Source organism: Parasteatoda tepidariorum, chromosome 2 (genome assembly GCF_982258835.1).
Source record: "Parasteatoda tepidariorum strain Cologne lab strain chromosome 2, Ptep-v5.0, whole genome shotgun sequence".
NCBI classification, from domain to species: domain Eukaryota; kingdom Metazoa; phylum Arthropoda; class Arachnida; order Araneae; family Theridiidae; genus Parasteatoda; species Parasteatoda tepidariorum.
Genome location: NC_141756.1, coordinates 126,583,469 through 126,605,806, shown reverse-complemented (window position 1 = coordinate 126,605,806; position 22,338 = coordinate 126,583,469). Strand labels below are relative to the sequence as shown.

At 29.3% G+C, this 22,338-nt stretch overlaps 1 pseudogene across 1 annotated transcript in view; it reads left to right on the top strand.

The window, feature by feature from the left end:
• The first annotated feature begins 685 nt into the window (after positions 1 to 685).
• The window catches only part of LOC147816188 (nonsense-mediated mRNA decay factor SMG8-like), a 66,543-nt pseudogene continuing 44,890 nt past the window's right edge, over positions 686 to 22,338 (top strand). Inside the window, exons 1-13 of the transcript XR_015431869.1 lie at positions 686 to 929; positions 3,498 to 3,630; positions 3,965 to 3,991; positions 5,533 to 5,661; positions 7,220 to 7,303; positions 8,340 to 8,407; positions 11,616 to 11,782; positions 12,487 to 12,575; positions 13,605 to 13,738; positions 18,596 to 18,807; positions 19,648 to 19,787; positions 21,040 to 21,127; positions 21,211 to 21,372. The product of XR_015431869.1 is annotated as a nonsense-mediated mRNA decay factor SMG8-like (transcript). The remainder of the gene's footprint in view (positions 930 to 3,497; positions 3,631 to 3,964; positions 3,992 to 5,532; positions 5,662 to 7,219; positions 7,304 to 8,339; positions 8,408 to 11,615; positions 11,783 to 12,486; positions 12,576 to 13,604; positions 13,739 to 18,595; positions 18,808 to 19,647; positions 19,788 to 21,039; positions 21,128 to 21,210; positions 21,373 to 22,338) is intronic.

The window sequence follows — 22,338 nt, the reverse complement described above, 5'->3', positions numbered from 1 at the left end:
TAGGAGAAGGAAGTACATTAGCTTCAGTCTTGATTTTCAAATAGATTAAAAAATTTTGCACTAGGAAATTGCATGGAACTGAAAACTACATTGAACATAGTTCCAAAAAAAAGCATTATGGAAATTTAAAAAAATATTTGTGGTAAATAAATACGAAAAAATGTTAAGAAAGGAGAAAATATCGTAGTACAGTCCAATACAACTGAGAAGAGGGATAAAGGGGAGGGATTGAAACATGGAATCGAAAGGTGTTCTTCCCAAATTACGTGTCCCGCAGCAGACTGATCGTTAAGACACGGTTCCCAGCAGATCACCGAAGTCAAGCATCACTGGCTGCGGTCAGTGTGGGGGTGGGTGACCACTTGGATCAGCCTGCGTAGGGACCGAGGGTGTGCGGTATTAGTCCTCGTTAAACTGTTCTACCGTAAAGTGCACGACTTCACGCGCAGGTCGTCGGGCTACCGAAGCGGGGGTGCCATACCCTCCGCAGAGGATCAAAATTGTGATGGCATGTCTTCGGATCATCCTCCGGGATGTTTCCCAGACCGTCGCCAATAGCCCATAGTGCAGCTCTAGTGCAACGTAAATTAACAACAACAACAACAGCTCTAGTGTGACGTAAATTAACAACAGCAACAACAATAGCAGTGTTGTTTGACTTCGGTAATCTACTGAGACAATTGCCATCGTTAACTTTCAGTGAAGAACACATAACTGGAGCAGAAATAAACAGGCGATAGCTTCAAAACAGTATTTTCCTCTTTGCAGCAATTTCAGATGTGTTGTTATTAACCGATGAGGTGTTTCTGGTTATTTAAATTTTACTACTTTTAAAAAGAATATTAGAAGATTTTTATGATGTCAACTCCAACAGAGGATGAAAACACTATAGATTTTAGTTTATTTGATCTAGTCAATAAAGATTTAAAGTAAGGCGTGCTTTTAATTATTTTTTAAATTGCTTGAAAGTAATTCAATTATTGATCTCTGCTGAAAATTTTTTAAAATGAAAATTGGGGTGATTTCGTAATCAGTATCTTCATAATAATTTCGCCCTAAAGTTCTTTGTTGCCCTTCTAATCTTGAATAAGAATAATAGAATTTCCGTAAACATAAACATTGGTGGTTCTAAGTATATTGAAGCATTCTTTCCAAAAAAAGATGTAAATAATTATTGTGGTTCCTGATCAGAGTACCGCAGAAAAATCTGAGAATGTTATCAATCTGGAAAACCTGATAGTCTTATCAAAATACTTCCAAGAAAGGAGAAAGTGATATTTTGTGCTATGTACACTACAGCATAAAGCACAAATTAACGAACTTAAATTCTCATACTATAGTTTCAACTCAATTAACAAGAACCTTAGGATAGTTCTTTTAAGAATCAGAATTTTGTAACATAAAAATATTATAATTTTAAGGCTTAATTGAAGTAATTTTTTTATGCACTTTTAATAAATTTTCCTTTCAATGTTAAAAGGTACATGATTATGGTACAATGTTAAAAGGTAAAATTTTTTAAATTTAATATTTTTTCTAGACACATTGTTGTAATGATATCTCTGCAGAAATGGTTTTATTTAATAACCGTGGTTGAACAGCTGCCTAATTTTTGAGTTAACGACTACTAACGTTCAACTACGTAGCTTTGTAATTTTGAACCCAATCCAGAAGACAAAAAAATGCCTGGATTAAGTATTGGTAGAAATTTGCATTTCTGAAGGACATTTTATGGAACTAATCATTTTGCTGTTTTTCACAGTTAGCCTCACTACAAGGAGACTTTAACCCATAATCCGTCTACCACTGAGGATATTTTATGTCTGCACAGTGGCCTGTGCAAGTCGGATGCGTAATTCATTTTGACCAGCCATGGCTGGCATTAGAAGACAAACGCTCTATCCTCTGAGCCATCACGGCTCTGCACCCCTACATTTAACCAAAACAGAAAATAATATGCCTTCGCTAAATCAGTTGTCTTCTCTTGTATGAATTGTTTACCCTTTAGTTTTTAAAACCAAGTAGTAGCTCATGAAAAACAAAAAGTCAGAACTATAAAACTAGTAGCCTATTCCATGTAATTTGGCTCGAGCAGATACTGATCTGGAAATATCTCACTTTATTGGAAGAAAAAAAAAATAGATTAACAATATGAAATATTGTGACCCCACGTAATTCAGAATCACTCTGTTTCTGGGGCAAATAATGATCATCTAAGTCAGTGACTTCCAAAGTGGTCTATATCGATCCCCAGGGATCGATGATAACCTACAAGAAGTTCATGTCAAGTGAAAAAAAAATTGAAGGTCGTTGAAATGAAGATGGGGATCAACGATAGTGGATCTCATATAAGCAGGTCGTAACTTTTAATTTTGGCATTTCATGAATGGACTAATCAGCATGCACTGATAATGCATAATTACTTACATTATACTACCTTATAATATGAAGATATATATCTATCTACATTCTACATAATTTATAAAAGTAGCTATGAAGTAAAAATTTTATTAAAATTTAAGTTATTAGGATTATTTTTCGATATACGAAACTGAATTATTATAAACTAGCAGTTGCCTGCAGCTCCGCCCGTGTACGTTTTTATTTTCTCTGCGTGTATGGTTTTGTTTTGTAACAAAAAAGTATTTTTCCGCTGTAAATTGTAGCCTCCCAAGTGTGTCAACTCTTTAGCTAACTACACCTCCAATTTAATCTGCGCACAAGATATGGGAGATTTGTTGCTCAGTTTTTACGAGAAAACTTAATAAGCAAACCGGCAGTACACTACTACGGTTTTGTATACAAACTTATTTCCCCAATTATAATATTAGTAACGGAGTACAGGTTTTATAGTGCACTATTTTATTCCATTTACATATTAATTAAATTAGTTTGAATTTAATTAATAAATGCATAAAATTAATGTGTGTTTTTTTCTTAAGTTTTTCGCACTACACTTCATTACAGTTAGAAATTTAAATCTTTCACAGTAAATAGCACTATACCAGCTGTCAAAAATGTATTTAAAGTTGATGAATTTACAAAAAATCAATATCAGGTAAGCAGGGGGTCTGCCCAAAACTGAAAAACATGGCAAGGGGTCTACGGGACAAAAAAGTTCAGGAACCACTGATCTAAGTTTTATTTTTTTTAAAAATTATCATAATTTTTTTTTTAAATTTGAGACTTGGGCAAGAAACCTTGTACACTTTAATAAATTACAACTACATTTACTTAATAATAATTTTTTGTTTAATCTAATAAAATAAGTATTTTTAAAACTACTATCTGTATTTTCCACTTTGAAGATGGGTTTCTAAAAGTGCACATTTCCATAAAGAAAGCAGTTTTCATGACTGAATTTATTTTTCTTAAAAGTTTAAAATTGCTGCTACTTGAAAATCTATATAATGCTGTTTTACTTTTTCATTGCATTTTCTGAACATGAGAATTCATCTGGAAACCATTGTTACTAATAATTTTTATTTTATGTTTAGAAAATTCTTTTTGGAAGAAAAAGTAAAAAATGAGAAAGTTGTGGTGATATCATTATTTGGCAAGACTTCCCTGAATTCATCTCAATTTAAGGAGCATCTCATTGCTGAGGCTTTGAATAAACATATTTTTGAGGTTAATATTAAGTCATTTTAAAATTAAGTGTAATATTCATATATTCATTTTCGAAATTATTTCCTTAAAGAAAATCTCAAGTAGCTTTTTATATTATAGAAATTTACTATTAGTGTCATTTAAGTAATTATAACTCTAAAGTGAACAGTAATTACTTTAAATTTACCAATGTCAGTTTAATATTTCATTGTACTTATAGTTTATAGTTCTTTTTTTTACTCATTAATCAGTTTGTGATATCTAATCTGATTAATATGCTGTGTTATGGTGAAATCTTTTTTAATGTGTAATTTATTAAGAATAGTACTTAATTGTTATTTTTTTTATTCTTTAGAATGAAGAAGCTTGTCAGTCTACTTCTGTAAGAAAATGTTTATTAATTTATACTAGTTTGGCAATCCACTGTGTAATGTATAGTAATTTTATTTGTAGTTTTAAAAATGCAAAGAATATCATTAGATGGAGATAGTCAATGTAGAAATGTAACTCTCCCTGTGGCAGAATTTTTTTAGGTTTTCTGCGACAAAGACTCTCTAGCGCTAATATCTTTCTACAAGATACTTTCAATAATAACAAAGATGTAGGTTACAAATGTAAGATAACAAAAATGCTGTGTTTACAAAAAAAAAGCAATGTTTTTTTTTTAATTGATTTATGTAATATTTTTTTATTCTGATATTATAGGCGATATACTTTAATTTTGTTGGGGGGAGAAGCATACTAATTCTTTTCTTTACAAACTGGGAATTCAATTTTTATTTTTGTATTTTTTTTTAAAAAAAGGTGACCACTCAAAGAGCATTTGATATTTAGGGAAGATATTTCAGCTATACTAAACTATTTCATTTACTATGGCATTATTTAAATTTGTTCAGCTGTTCCTTTTTTTCCCTCAAAATTTTAATTAAGACTAGCATAGTTAGTCGAATTTAGCTACACACAAAAACAATGATTTTGTTTCCTCATAATATAGTGTGTATAATATGTACAGGGAAAACACAGTTAATTTTTTTTCTCCAAATTTGAGTGGCAACCCTACATTAACATTGATTGAGCATCATTATCGTCAGTTAAAGTATGGCAATGCTTATTTTTTGTTGAAAAATCTGGCTATGCACCCTATTTCATCCAAAAGCTGACGCTTACCATAAAAAATTCAACCTATTCTTAAGATAAGCACAGGGCTCCTTTTGTGTAATTATTGTGTAATAAAACCTTTGTTTAAAGTGAGAGAAACACATTTAATAAATGAAGTTTTGATTGCATATTTAAAAAAAAAATTTATTCACACATTATTTCAACTATTAGTATTTTATTTTTTGTCTTTTTTGTGTAATACTTTGTCTATTAAAACATTTATAATCTATATCTTTTTTACAGAATTGCCACTCCACAGGGAAAATACAGGGAATTTAAAAATCACCTAAAATAACAGAGAAAATGCTGTAAATTTTACATTTTTCCTTACAAACTGGGAATTTTACTTCTTATTTTTGTCTTTTGAAAAATTCAGAACTCTCAAAAAACAATCTATGGGATATTTAAAGATAATAATTCAGCTATTATTTCATTTATTATACCATTAAGTATGTTCAGCTGTTCCTTCTTTTTCCTCAAAGTTATACCAGCAATTTAAACTAGTATAGTTAGCCCAAAATAGCTCACAGAGGTGAACAATAATTGTGTTTCTTCTTAATATATTGCATATAACATGTGCCAAAAAATTTTTTTCTTCCAAATTTAAGTGGCAACCCTGTTTTAAAAAACTTAAAATTTTTTTTAAAATTAAGTTTGTCAATTCGTTTCAATAATGCTCTCAATAATTATTTGAAATGTATATTTTTATTAATATAAATTTACAGTCATTCATAACCATCATAATACTGATCTTTTACTTTCAAGAGGAGTTGTGAAGTAAAAGGATATTACGATCCTTCTGTCAGCGCCATATTTCTTCAAGCAACTGGCATATCTGATACAAGTGTTTTAGTTCGTAAATGTAAAGAGTTAGGAACAGAGTTGGAAACAAAGGTAAAAATCAAAATTTGTGTTTTAATTTACTTCACTTGTTTTATTTTCACTCACTTGGTTTATTGATAACTAAGCATATATTTTAATTACTTTTCGGGGTTTTTTCCCAACCCTTTTAAATATTGACGAAGTTGTTCTCAGTGATAAATTGTCAGGATTTGCTGTCATCGATTGCACAGCTCTAGTGTGACCTTAATAATCAACCTTAATTAGGATAGATTTAGTAGAAATATTTCGTCTAATATTAATACCAAGGCAGTAAGAGAATTAAAAAAAGATAACTTATCAACATTTTTATTTATAATGGCACCTATATTAATATTGGGTTAATGCATAAGTTCCCACGTTTGTTTTTTTTTAAATTTTTTATAACTTAATTTTTTTACATAAAATAACAGCAATTTAATCAATAAGGTACTCTTCATTGTTGTTTACGCCTTCCTCTCAACATTCAACTAGTTTTTCGATGCCTCTTCGACAGAAATCACCCGTAAGCGTCTCAAAAAAGTCGTCCAACCAAACCCATAATTCGATGTCAGTATTGAATGAAACGCCACGTGAAGCATTTGAGCAGCTCTCTCTAGCAGCTTCTGTGGCTTTGGCACCGCGATTAAGCGCAAAATGAAGGTGGCGTCGGAAATGCTCATTTTTGTCAACTTGACACTCCATTGCTTTAAAAAGTAACAAAAATAAAGTCAACGAAAAGCGAAATACACTATTTTATAGAGTGAAAAATTCTCTTTTGAATAACACAAAAGATTATGCCAAAACATTTCCTTTTCAGCGCAAATTTTTTAAATTAAACAAAGTGCGGGAACTTGTGCATCAACCCAATAAAACATGTATATTAATTATCATTAAATTTGCTCTTATTTCCTTTTCAATGGTTCAATATCCAGGGGTGAGCTCAGGCTTTCTCCAGACATTCCTACTTTTCACAACTTATTAGACTCTTGAGTCATGATGGCTCGGGGGATAGAACGTTCACTTTCCAATGAAGTGAACCAATTATTAATATTTTTTTGTCATACTAATTTGCTCACTCTGTAATTTTATGTTTTCCACTTGCTTCTCTCTTCTATCAGTATAAATAGTGTGGCTTTATTAAATTTTACAATATGAGTTAATTAGGCCGGGATAGCATGGTTAGTAGTCCAAGAGTTCTTGGGTTTGATCCCCCCAACCAAAGACTCCCCATGTAGTAAATGGTGACTGCTGCGCATTAAATCTGTCGAGTCGCAAAATCTTTCATGTTCTCATAACAAATCAATACCTCTGGGGGTACTGATCCAGGAGTTTCCTTGTCTTCTGGATTGATTCAAAATTTACAAGGCTGCATAGTTGAGCATTAGTTGTCGTAGACCCAAAAGTGGGTCAGCTGTTCAACGACGGATATAAAATATTAATTAATTCGTAGCTTGATTTTTCCAGTACAACTTTTAAAAAAGTAATAGAAACATACCTTAATCTCTTTAAGTAGTTGACATTTTAATGTTTAAACAAAATAAGTTTTTTCTTTCATGTATCAATAAATAAATAATTAAGTTTATATTTTTAGAGCTTCTTAGAAGTATGGAATGATTTGCATTTGGATTTTGCTGAAATATTACTTACTCTGTTCTGTGTTTCTCATATAATCATTGTAAGTATAAAACATTTTTTTTTTTTTTTGCTTCTTTATCGTCTATTTAATAAAAAAAAATAATTTGCGTGTCTGTCCAACTGTGTATCAATCCTATAACTAAAAAATCATTTGTGTTGAAGTTTTGGAATTTTTAAAGTAGGTGTAAAGAGGAACTCCCTCGAGCCTAAAAGTTTTCCTAAAAGGTCAATCAGTTTGTTTGAGAAGGTCATTTAAAAAGTGAATTTTTCATATTGTTTCAACATTAGACATTGCTACAAATTAATCTGTATACAATTCTTTTTCAAACATTAAGAGATAACATCTCTGATGTTTGCTTGCGTATAGCTCTGTTTGATCAAGAGCCACATTTATTGCATACACTTAGTTCATTATTTTTACTCATTATGTAAAGTAAGCTTAAGGATCAATAGCATGTAAAGGTTTTGTCACCGTTTTAGTATTTCTTCTTAAATTATCTGAAACCACATGTTTATTTTGTTTAATTAGGCTTTTGAAAAATGGTTCTATAAAATTGAATAGTTTAAAATTAATAGTAGTTGAAATAAAAATATCATGTTAAATATTAAAAATCAGAATAATTGTGAAAATTGTTTGATTTTAGTGTACTATGAATAACATGAGTTAGAACTAGATGATGCTTAAATTTTAGCTTGATGGGATAAACTTATGAAATCATGTTTTGCATAATATAATACAATCTAATATAATAATTTGCTTAATCTTACAGAACTGAAGATACTAAAAAATAAATAAAATTGTGCAATTATTTTAGCTTTATTAAATGTGTCAATGTATGCCTTTCAGCTTGAAACAATATTTTTATATACCAATTAATTAATTACTTACTTTCTTTTTTATTTTCTACAGGCAATCAAAGATCAGGCAGTAAGTAAAATCTAAAAAAAAGTAGCATCTAATTAACCAATGTTCTTTTTTTATTTAAACTATTTTATTCCTTTCAACATACTTAGTTTATGTATCGATTTTTTTTTTAATTGAAGAACTTAATCTTTTTCTCAAATCTTTTTTTCAGATAACACATCCAAAAGCAGGTTTTGATGTTAGCTACATCTAGCTTTTCAGAGCTCTAGACACAATTAGGTATTCTTATTTCATTTCTTTTTTCAATATGCAGTACTTATATGCTTAAATCTGGTTATGGCTGCTCAAGAATCTAATAAAATAAAAAGATAATTAATCGTATTCAGCAATCTATAAAAATTTAATCTACGAGATTCACCCTATTTTAATCCCGCTATCTCCACGGAAAGTAAAGGACAATTTTTAAATGGAGAGTGGTTCATGTGGGATTTCGATAAAGAGATTATTTTAATCACTTGCGTGATATTTTTTACTTTCTTTAGTTGAAGGCATGAAAATGATGGACATTAAATTTCTGACATAATATAAAGCCATCTGATGAATAGGCAGGCATATCCTCTGGAACCTGTAATTCTCTAGCTAGAAAAAAAAAGTAGCTCACATGAAAATTCATGTCAAAAGTATTAAACCAAATAAAAAAAAAATTTGTATTTATAACAGGAAAAAAATGAAAATAATTTTAAGTATCAAATCAAATTGTTGCTTTTCCTTGATGTAAGTGTTGGATCAGTTTTAATTAAAAACATTAATGTTAAATATTGCTCTGTTTGATTACTCTGTATTATTGTTTTGTCAATCAATTGATGAGGTTCTTATAAATGTACAAAGAAGCAGACTACCCTAAGTAACTTTTGATCTAATGATAACATCTTCATATTCTAGGGCTCAATTTTAATGGTTCAAAGGTTTGACCTCAAATATGATAAATAATTAGTGCAGATAATATTATTTTAACATACAAAATCAGACACAAAAACATACTTTCTCTGAATAAACATAGCTTTTTTCCAAGGGATTCATATTTCTGTACTCCGTAATGTTAATTTTACGTTTTGCATATTTCACCATAGCTCAATATAATTCCATGCAATATATAACTTTTAGTAAAGATTTATTATTTTATTTAAAAGTGGAAAATATTTTAAATTGTAAGCTATACAATTTTTGTACATATTTTTAAAGATTATAATTTTAACTGGAAAAATACAAAATTTGTGAGAAATCGATTGAATAGTTCCTGAGAAATCGAATTTTGAAAAAGTTGCATGTTTTAAATTTGATTTATCAGTAAGTATTCAACTGAATTCGCTCAAATTTTGTATTTTGCTGAAAAGAGTTATCAGATAAAAAGCCAGGCTCTTGATAAAAATTTTCATATATTTTCTTACTACCTTCAAATCAAACATATAGTTCAAAATTATATTATTCGATTATATATGTCTGAATTTTTTAATACAGTTTAACCTGTTTATCTCGAATCTCACGGGAAAGGCAAAAAAATTTGAGATAAAGAGGTTTCGAGTTATACAGGTACTTTAAAAATATTTAATTTAAATAAGAAATTCTATTAAAAGTGCTTTGTTTTTAGTAGAAAAATATAGGCATTTCTTCAAATTACTTATACCACATATATTTACATAAAATCTATTTACATAATATTTTTTTAACATACATTTAACACTGAAAGTAATTTTTAAAAGATTTTTGATGTATAACTTTATTTGTTTCGATTATTCTTTTAAAGATTAGAAAGAGCGCAAAGCCCAAATAGATAACATTTTCCTGGGATTCAAGAATATTTTATTAGAATTCTACAGCTTTTTTCTACCTCTGTTGCATTCACTTTTGGTTCATTAATATGATCTTCAGCTTCTTCCTCATCATCTGATATTCCTTTGACATTATCTATGATATCTGCATCTGTCAATGTTCCGCATGTTGCCAGGCCGTTGTTCACTTGTAAAATTCTTCAAAATTAATGCCAACATTAAATCCAGATTTTATTGCATTCCATTCTGGCAAATCTGGCACTGTATTTTCAGCATCAGCAGTTTCTTCTTCTTCACTAATGCCTTCAACCTCTTGTTCATCATCTGCACAGCAATTCTTAAAACCATTTTGGATAAATTTTAGAGACACATTTCTCCAGGCAAAACAGTAATTTTGATAGCATCCAACACATTTAATTTTGGAAGAGAACTTTTTTCATCGATGGCATCTACAAGTTTGCATACCAACTGTTTTCTACAGTTCACTTTAAAACTCCTAATTATCCTTTGATCCATTGGTTGCAATTTTGAGGTGAAAATGAATTCTTAGCTTTCATATCTATGCTGAAAAGTTCACCCCTGGTGGTCTGGTCACTACTCATTAACCCCTCACTTAATGCCAGAATCATTGTATTCTTCTCTAGTTAAAGAAAGTGCAGGGATAGTGATTGAAATTCCAAGAAACACCCCAACCAGTTCATCCCTACTTCCTGTGTGTTCACAAAATGCATCTCTGTAGCAAGTTCTACTGATAAAGAAAGTTTTGACATTTGTACTGTATTATTAGAAATTCGAGAAACGGAGGATTTGAAGGGGGGAAAATTTGACATAAACATGAAAAATACATTGATTTTAGACAGTAAATGTAGGGAATTTTAGAAATATCGAGATATAGGGGTTTTCAAGATAAACAGGTTCAACTGTATAAGTAATTTAATAGTTATGATGCTGTTATGGTCCTTACATATTTCCTTGCATTAAAAATTTCTTTAATTTTATGGTTTAATTTTTTATCTAATTTTATTAAAAGCAACTTTAAATATTCTTATTATTTTCTTAACAATCAATGCGCAGCCTGCCTTTTAATTTAATACGAATGTATAACTCATTAAAAGAGTGTTAAGTTAAATATTCTATGTTAAGTACAAAAGAAATTTTCACTATTACCAATTCTTCGACGATAATAGTATCAAATGTCATGGTTCAAAAATAGATCATCTCAAATAATGTATCTTATATTTACCTAAATTTTGGTTTATAATTTTTTAAGAATTTTAACCTTTGTTTTGCAAATTAAATATTATCTTGAGTTTGTATTATCCCACTGGCAGTTTAGCAAATGAGTAAAATTAGGAGGAATGTTTTTCTCCTATATAGTAACATGTAAAAACCAGTTTTGCTATGCAGAGAAGACTGCACATTAAAATGCGACTTTTTACATGCAGAACTGTCAGTGGGTTAAAAGTCTGAGTGGGTTTATACTTTTTAAAACTGAGCGTTAGCCCATTTGTTCTGGGCATGTTTTTGACAGACATAGTCAGCTCAAATTTAATGCCATTGAGTACATGTCTGAATATTTTGTCGTTGTTTAGTGGTTGTTATTTTTACTATCTTGCGATATTGTATTTCATGTGTATTAGTGTTTTTCCTTCTTTCAGATTGAAAGCATTGCCCTGTTTTAAAGAAGTTCTATCCGATTTGGAACTTTCTGCAGAATGGAAGACCATGCTCTCCCCGTGTTCTGTTTGTGTTTGAATCTTCTCCTTTGTACACTCCACCCGACAATTTGACTTCTGGCGAATTTTCAACAAGACCAAAACCAAACGTATGTTAAAAAATTACTGGCATCCAGCTTGCACTGGCCACAGTATTGACGTGAAATATCCTCACTGGTAGACGGATCATGGGTTAGAGTCCCCTTGCCGTCAGGCTAACTAGGGGAGGTTCTTGTATTCTTCCTCTCAATGTAACGTGAATGTGGGTTAGTTCCAGCAAAAAGTCCTCCACAAAGGCAAATTTATCCCTATACTTGATCCAGGAGTTCCCTTGTCTTCTGGATTAGGTTTAAAATTACAATGCTATAAAGTTGAACAATACTAGTCATAAACCCAAATTTGGTTTTTCTGTTCAAAGACGGTTATAAAATAAAAAATAACTTTAAGAGGCTTGGTATGGTTTTACATTTATTTTCAATTTAAGAGCTTTATTTTCTTGAAGGACAGATATTTTTTGGAATTTTTTCGCAAAATTAAAAACAAGATTCTGGCTGAAGGACCCAATTTATCATTATTTTAGATTATCATAATTATGAGTAGATTCTCATAATTTCATAGAAAAGGGAATTTTTATAAAAATTCTGGTTTAAGCCCGGATAATTAATAGTATTCAATTTCGTTTACTTAATTTATATTTGCTTGTTGTTCATTTATGCTATATTCATGTTGTCTCCCAGTAAAATAGCCAATTCTCATTTGAAGTTTTATGTCTTATGTGATCATGTACAAATATTATTTTTTTAAATTTCTGTAGAAACAATCCCCTCTCAAAAAACTTGAGCACTCATTGGAGGATGAAATTTATAGAATATTGAGAAAAAGCAGAGTTATAACTAATGCCAGGTATTTAATTTCTATCAATATTTTCTTAGAAATCTACAGTGAACTTTTTGGTTCAGTCAACACGTTATGTTAAGTTCGTAATTTAAATTACTGAAAGTGCAAATTGATTAGAAATTTTTTTTTCATATTATTATATGCATATTTTATTATTTTTTGTCACTTTTTTTATTAAACTTTTACAACGTTAAATTTGATTTTAATGCACTTATCTTAAAGTTAATAAAAAATAAATTAATAAAAAGTTAAAAAAGAAATTAATTATAGCAACAAATCAATATATTTCCATTTCAATAATAATTGCACTAAAAGTAATCAAAAAACTAAAATGATAATTGCACTAATTGTAAAAAATTAAGTAAGTCTATTTCAATATTCTTTGCAAACATCAGATATTTCGAATTAAAAAAAAAGAAAGGAAGTATACGATAAAGTGAAAATTTGTTTTTTCTGCTCAAAATTATAATTTCTACTTTAATATATTAATATTTTCTTATTTATATTTATATATTAAATATATAAATAAAATATTAATCTGAAATTAAATATTATTTATTAGACTATATCTATATTTTAAATATTCTTTAAATACTATATAGCCAATAAGTCATGCATTGCCATAGATTATATACATATAGAATATTTATCATATGAGGTTTTATATTATTATATTGTAATAATTAGACCAAATTATTAGATGCATTGTAGTTTTTCAAAAATTACATGTTTTGCAAGAGTTTGCTTGCAATACTCTTATATTTAAACATACATGTAATAGGCTTTTACTCAGGTGATTTTTTAATATACTTCCTATTTGTATTTATTTTTAACGTATTGCATTACAATGATAACCCATTGATACACTAATGTAAACAAGTGCAAACCGGTTTCAGTTGCGTAAAAGCAATAAAGCTGTATAGTATCACCTGATAATTAAGATTTTACATAGAATCTTATAATGTGTCTAATAATTTGGCTTAGGGATTGTATATATACACACATATATTTATTACATAAATGTTAATTTTGCAGTGGAAACTCTCTGTTTGCGGTTCCTGCTAATCAACAGTTTGTCTACATATTCTCCAGAAAGCGATATCTCTCAGATTTTATTGGATTCTTTTTTTCTCAAATAAGGTTCCACTGCCAAATGACTAAAGACTTGGGTATGACTTTCATTTAATTTCGCTTATTAAACTTCTTTTTTTGCAGGACAAATGTTTTCGAAGTCAACCTCATTTACAATAATTATATCTTATTATCTCTTGTAACATTAAACTTTTTTTAAATCTTGACTATACATGTTTTATCTTATACTATAATACGAGGAATGGTTGCCAAGTCGTAAATCGCCCCAGAATTAATAAACTCCGGTAAACTTGGGGGTCTGTGGTTTTTGACCACGAGGAATCGATTGGCGCCGGTTTTGAAGCGCTACGGTCGAGTAGTTCGGAGTTACAGATAGGATATTTTCAAACTTTATTAGTTCGCCATAATGGCTATAGATACTTTTCTCCACTCTTATAAATGTATGCTAATGCGAACCTTACAATTGAAATATTAATTTTCGACAACTTAAACCAATAATATACGAAGGAATTAATAATTTAATTGTAAGGTTCGCATTAGTTTACATTTATCAAAGTGGAGAAAAGTTTAACTTTTGTGTTAAAATCTCCGTCAACAAAGTCCGACATTTTAACATTCATCAGATTTCAAGCTACATTTTCAACATGCAGAACGCACCTCTACATGAAATTCTTCAAGGAGCCGGAATTTTGGAACAACAAGCGATCAACTCAATTCTGCCCGCAAATGGACAACTAGAAGATACCGTCATTGTCAGAATGCTTCTCCATTACGCCGAACAAGCTTACCCGACCGTCAAAGTTGCCGTACTTCACCCTGAATTTGTCGCACGCTTCTACGTTACAACAGCGGATGGCGCTTATGAAGGAATGGCTCTTCTCAACGATATCAGCGACCAGAACAAGGCTTCCAACTATCTATACGGCGTTCAACAAGGATTCGACGTGCTACTCATTCCCATTCACAAGAGAGCTCAAATGGATAGAGACGAGCACTGGATGCTAGGAATTTACGAAGCAAGCTATAGAGAACGTCAACTATTAGTCTGCGATCCAGTCGACAACCCGCTGCCCATCGATGCAGTTTTGAGAAAAATACTGCGACACGTTTTGAATACCGTTGTTACGAATGAAAAGCTGAAAGGATGCATCGTGAAACCTCGCAACGATTACAACCACCAAGATGACGCGTCTTCCTGCGGAGTTTACATCGTCTTTTATGCTCAACAATACCTCTCTCATCGACGGCTTTTCCTGGACAAGAATTTTCAAGAAGTGGATGAACGGAAGCAAATTTACGAATTCGTTGTGACCAATTGAACATGTCGGGACCATCTGAAGCCGCATCTTTCACATCTTCGACCAATATGCACGCTTTGAATATCCAAGACCCGATGATAACGCCTTTGTACCATTTCTTTAATTGTATAATTTTTTGTTATCAATTACATTTTATTTCCTATGACTTTTCAAACTTTACCTTTGTATAGAATAGTTCCCTTTCCAAACTCTAACTTTGTTTAGATAGTTTACAATGGTGCACTTTAACCGGTTATCTTTTCACAAATGGTTTCACAAATTTTCTTATGGCATGTATTGTTTTGATAAATCACAATTGAAAATTTAAATCTTCGAGTTAGCTTCGATACCTGTTTTCTCCGAGCGGAGCTCGGTCACCCGCTGGTAAATGTAAATGGGAAAATCACCTAGAAAAAGTGAATTGCCTCATTGCTGAAGAAAACAACAGCATTTGCTATAGAATATTATTAAAAAATGTTGTTATTTTTGCAATTTTTTAATTTTACAACAAAATTTTTTTTTTTTTTTAAAAAAAATACAATTGTAAGAGTTTTTTTTTTTTTTTTTTGTAAAAAGACTTCTTTCATGAATTATTCTACTTCTTGTTCTGTATTTTACTAAAAATTTCATATTTGAATTGCAATATAATATTTATTTCCGTTTTTCATTGGTAAAAAAAGGAGACTACTAATTTTTGTTTATAAAATAACTATGTAATTAATTCAAGATTTATTTTCTGGCTTACTTTTTTCCTTGAAGACCACCTATTCTAATCCTAGGAGACCCTATAGTTTGTCTAAAGTAAGAACTCCCCTAACTCATTTGTCTAGACCCGTGGCAGTAACTATGGTAACGAGGTATAACTATTTCAAGTAGGGGTGTGGGGTCATTATTTAGGACAGGTTTCGGCTCTGGTCAGCGGAAGAAAGGGAAACTTTTTTTCCAGTCTACTACCCTGTGACAGAATCACGGCGACATTGTCGCAGAACGTTACAGAGTTCTTGCAGAAATTCTTTTGAAAAGGACAAATTTTGAGTTTTCTCGTAAATTTGTCTCTTGAATTCCACGTAATGTTTGAATCATACATTTAGATAATCACTTTTTGACGTGCTCAATTTACGCAGATAGTATCGTAAATTGATGTAATGTTTTGATTGAAGTTTCGGTAGTTATTGATTTTCACGTGGTTTGAAACAATCTGAAATTTTTCATATTGTTTAATATTTCAAACAATATGAAAATTTTGAATCGTGTATTTGAGTATTTGATTTTTAAGGCAGTAATACTATTGAATTTTTAGCAGTTATTGCTATTGATTTTCTCCATAGATTTTAAATCCGATATTTTATGTACGATATTATTTATTACAACCTAATCTTGAAACGAAACACGGATTTGAGGAGACCGATTCGAGTGAGTTCGTCATTGAACTTTTTTTCGGCAACGGATTTCATGATTTTAATTAATTTTTTTATTGTGATTATTATTTACAAAATGTGACAAGGAAAATAATTAGTGTATCCCCCATCCAAAAAATACAAGAATATCACCATATTAGAATAAAAAATTATTACATGTTCAATTAAAAAATATAATAGTTTTTCTTTTTTTGAAAACACAGCACTGTTATTATTTTAAATTAGTAACATATATATGTTTATTATTATTAAAAGTATCTTGCAGAAAGGCATTAATGGTAGGGAGTTCTGTCGCAGATAGCTTGAAAAAATTCTGCCACAAGGGTTAATTGTGTTAATCTTAGAGTGAAGAGAAGTTACCCGCCCTGAAATGTGCCATTCTTGTTTCTATAGCAGCAGACTTTGTGGCGGGGGAGTTCTTAAGGTAGACAAAATGTAGGCATAATCTATGGTCAAAAGAAATTTTAAATATATGGTTTACTTACCACCACATAGAATTTCAAGTGCACTTTTATTTAAAAATCAGAATCTCCTGTATAATCATAACCTTTAAAATTTTCTATTCATCAATCATATTTTTCTTGTTTTAAAATTGCTAAAGGCCAAAGATCAAATTGTTCTAATTTCATGACGTCATTCTCACAAAGCAATATTTCAAAATCTAAAAAAGATTTATTACACATTAAAAAACAAACCCTATAAAGGACCATTTATCGCTATTTATGTCTACAAACTGCGATTTGGTTAAAACAGACCCATTACTTATGCTTGAAAGAGAAAGTTAAAAAAAAGAAGTCATATTTCTAACCCATCTTGAAACTTTCGTCCAGACAGAATCATGCAATGACCTCTGATAGTAAAGTAGAACGTATGAAAAGTTAAAATTATTTTCCAAAAGAGAGGTTAAATATTGTGAGACTGAAAAATAGTGGTCATTTTTTTAATGATTAAATTAAGTAAAATTCCCCTAATTCGGAAAAATCACTTGAAAATTTTGCATTGAATTAACTAAAATTATTATGTAATTAAGTGTAAATGAAGCTTTAAAATATTAAAAAGAAAAGATAGTGATTGTGTTGTGACATCTGTTATTAATGTGCTATGACATATGTGTTATAATTTATATTTAATAATGTTCTAATCATAATTATATTATAAAATTTCATAATTTTAAACCTAGGCAAAAAGTCGTGAAGTCTGCTATTATTACTAAAATGATAGCATTGTAAATTTTTCACGTTTTCTGTGATTCACAATTTAAAGAATGTTTTTTTGAAGGGTTTTTGCAAAGGAAAATGAAAAGAAACCATTATTAAATTTCTAGTTACATTAAAGATATTTTTCTCAAACTTGAGGTAAAGCTTTAATTTGAAACTGTATAATGCTTTTTTGCTGAATGGAATTTATTCGATTTTAAAATAACAAAATATTTTTGAAAAAAATATTAAGCATTTTTATGAATTTTCTAAGTTTTGTAGAACTTTTTCACCCAGAGAAAAATCTCGTTAAAATCAATGAATATTTCATATTTTTTTCATATTTTTATGAACCTTTACAATGCAGTGATGAAGTAACTTTTGAAATATTAAATAATTAGGGCATAACAGCTTTATTTAATTTATTATTTTTTAAATTAAAGTTTTGGATTTTTCTTCTTTTTGAAAATAGTTTTTTACTTTGAAATTTTTTAGTTTTGAAGAGAAATGTCACTAAATAATTTAGCAGATACAAACTCACAACAATTTTTAAGAAGTGTTATTTTATTGGAATCAGTTATAAAAGTTACATATTATTTATTAAAAATTGATGTTTCATATGAAACAGTTATAAAAGTAACACATTATTACTATAATATTGTTTCATATTAAACTGTTTGAAAATGCCATATTATTACTGTTTCATTTGAAACAGCAATAAAAGTGACATATTATTTGCCAAAATTTGTTGTTTCATACTAAACAGTTATAAAAGTGTATTTGAAGGTGTAGGTAAATTAATGAAAGACATATTTTTGCAGCGCCTTTGAAAATGACAAAAAACAATCTTGCTATATTAAGAAAAGCATTCTTAATATGTCATACTTGGCAATAGAAAAATTAATATTCTTCTGATCATTAAAGGGTTTTTTGTTTTATTTTGTTGAATGTGTTTTGAATAAAACTATTCTAGATTTTCATTTAAAGATACTTTGTTATAAGATTGTTTTTACACCTTGCAGATATTTCTGATTCCAAGTCAAAGAGCAAATCTAATATCCTAGGAAATAATTTAAGTTTTCCGTATGTAAATGGTTTCACATTTGAGCCATTTTCAACCAATGATAACTCTGAACTTAGTTTTTCCAAGTTTCTGTTTCAACACATAAATCTAGCCTTGACAAAGGGATTCGATGATAATGTTGGTCAATTTCCGGTTCCTGCTTATTTCGAGGTAAGTTCCTCAATACCTTCATCAAAACTCCTCTTTGTATGTATCTCATGTATTTTTTTTAAAAAAATCTTATAGCTTCTACCTAAGTTCTTATTTATATATTTCTTTTTTGATTTTTAAATATTATCATACTCAAAGTTATTTTTATTTTTTGTTTCAATTTTTAAAAAAAGTTTAAATGCTTTTGCTTCTGATCAGGAAAATCATTGTATCATTTTGTATTTTCTTTTATTTGAAGATGAAGGAAAAATTCACTTGATTTAAATCATGATTAAGATATCACTTTAAATCACTTGATTTTTCAAAAAAATCATTAATTTATGTAAATTGTGATGTTTAATTTTAAAAAACATCACTAACTTAAACCAATTGATTTTTTTTTTTAAATTATTTAACTAAGCCTAAAATATTTTTGAAAAATATATATTTAATTAATGTAATTTTATATAAGTCTATAAGAATATATATTAATATATTCTTATATAAGTTATTCTTACATAGTCTGATTTCATTGAAAATATAATATTAATTGGTATAGCTTGAACAAAAATAACTATGATTTTATTAAATAATAATGTTAACCAGTTATTAACTGTTTTAGCTATATTGTTTTTAAATAATATTAAGTATTATTAATGCATTTTTGCATATGCTTTAATTGATATAATTGTAAAAATAAATAATAATAATCTGATTAAAATTCTACCAAATATGATTTAAATTAATTCAATTTTTTTTTAAAAAAAAGATCATACTTGCTAACTATCAAGATATAGTAAAATTCAAGCAAGAAAAAGGCAATTAATAAGTATAATAAGGAATTAATGTATATACTTTTAGCTGGCTCCTGTCCAGACTTGGTTTGAAGTAATTTGTAAGCTGACCAATGCTATGAATGGAGATCTGAAAGAGGGCAAAAGTCGACCCTTCTATCAAGCGATGAAAACTACTTTCGATACTGATGTGAAATTCTCTGAAGGGTAATATAATTCACTCTAATCATATCCTCCTTTGTTATTGAACCTCTAAGGGAGGATTTAATGGCAAATCTATTTATTATGAGTGAAAAGCATAAAAAACATCCATAGCTTGCTACCACATAACATTAAGTGTTTAATGAATTAATAAAGAAAGAACAAACACACAAACAACTCTGGTTTTTGGATTGTTAGTACAGTCGAAACTCATTAATGTGAAACCGCTTAATGTGAAATATCATTTTACATGAAACACATGTTTGGTCCTGTGAGTCAGCAATCCATTATTGTTGTATTTAACAAGAAATTTTCAAGCTGATTATTGGTTAACATGAAAGGAAACTGGACACAACACAGATAATAAGCATGTGAATAAAATCCTAATCATTCATTTTGAGAAATGCTATTTCTATTTTCTTCCTCCGTTAGAGGTAGCAGATGGGCAAATAAACAAAATAGTAAAAATAAAGTAGTTAAAATTTTTAAGATTGTTTTATTTGGTTCATAATAGTAATGTTTGCTTATATTACTGTAGTACATAACATGTATTAATAATGCGTAAGAAATTATTTTAATAACGTGTGGTATAAAACAAAATTCAAATATATTTTTACAGCTTTTTCACCGTTTGTTTCATTTGTCTGTCGCCTTTCATTTCAAAGATTTTAATATCAGTCAGTCATCCTCTGTATCTAAACTATGTTGCAATTTGTACAAATGACATACTTAATACATTTTTATTAACAAAAACAGTCTTAAAATTCTTCTCTGAGTTCTTATTGCTGTCTTTTTTATTCTTTTCTCTTTCAATTAAAAAGAAGATTTATTTAAACGTTTTTAAAATGATAAAGTTGCTTTAAAGAATGAGAAGCGGCTATCAATGATTTTTTTTAAAAAACCAATTATCACTTTTTATCAAGTGCTCCATCTACTATTACCAATAATTTCCAGAATGAAGCATTTAGACCTATCAAATACGCTCTGAAATTTTAGATAGAAAAAATTAAAACTAGACACAGAGAAAAATTCTGGAACTTGTCAATGATAGCTTGTGAGGCTGTGTCTTTCCAACTAAATACAAAAATTTTCTGAATATGTTTTTACAGCTTTTTTACAGTTTGTTTCATTTGTCTGTCGCCTTTTTAATTTTGTTAAAAGTTTTATAATTTTGAAATCATTCAGTCTTTCACTAGACATCCTGTATTCGATTCCTTTTTTTTTAATGTTTTTTTTCTTATCTTTTTTATCATTTCAGAAGGTGCAATAAAGTTTTGCCCTTAGCCTCTGCTGCATACCAAGAAAACCTACCCACACATTACACTGAGGATTATCATGAAACTAGGGTTAAAAATGATTTTAATAATTCCAAAAATTGTATAACTATAAATGGAATTTTTCTCTGATTCTATTTGTAATTTACTTTTAGCTTGCTCACGCTTTACACGTATTTAACATCCACGCAAGGGGTCCGGCCGCGCTGAGATTCGCTCAGCAGCTGATGGAAGACTGTGAAAGGCTCTGTAAAAACGGACATGAAATATGCGAAGTTCTCAGCCTTACTGGAAGAATGCTTGTACACTTTACTAAAGTGTAACTACATTTACTTAATATTAGTTTTTTTGTTTAATCTAACAAAATAAGTATCTTTTAAACTGCTTTCTGTATTTTCCATTTCAAAGACAGGTTTCAAAATGTGCACATTTCTGCAACACTTCTCTTAATAATAAATATTTTGAGTTACTTTCTTTTTCTTTGATATAAAAATAATGTAAGCTTTTGTTTAATTGTTTCACATTTATTGTAAACATTATAATTGATTATAGGAAACTATATCAAATGTTGCCCCCTACAGATTGGGTAATTATTGATCACTGGGGTAATTCCTGATCATTGTCATTACTTTTTATAAATAGTATAAAAAACAGCTAATAAATAGTTAATTGTCTTTTCTTAAATAACAGTTCATATTTTTAAATAAATCGTTTTATTAGCTGCTTAAATATACCTTTTTGGTTTATTTGTTTGATCTTGATGTCTTATTTGTTAATTACCATTGTATAATTATTTTTAAACAGCCCCTTTGCTATAAAAACTGGTGATCAGTAATTACCCCAGAAATGATCAAGAGAAGGGGTAATTCCTGATCACTAAAAATTTAAAATCTTTTAAATTCTAATTAGATTTTCAAACATAAGAAAGTAGCATGGGTATTTATATTCATCTTTTGTAAAAATTGGTGACCACTCCAGGTGCGATCTATGGGATATTTTAGGATATTTCAGCTATACTAAACTATTTCATTTATTTCAGCATTATTTGTTTTAAGTATGTTGAGCTGTTCCTTCTTTCTCTAATTTTTTCCAGCACTTAATTAAAACTGGTACAGTTATCCCAATATAGCTTACACAAGATCACAGTGATTGTTTGTTTCTCCTTATAATACTGTGTATAATATGTACAGGGAATTTTTTTTTACAGATTTGAGTGGCAACCCTGCTACTATAAAACTGAGATCATTTATTCTATCTTATAGTAGTAATAATGGATTTACTCC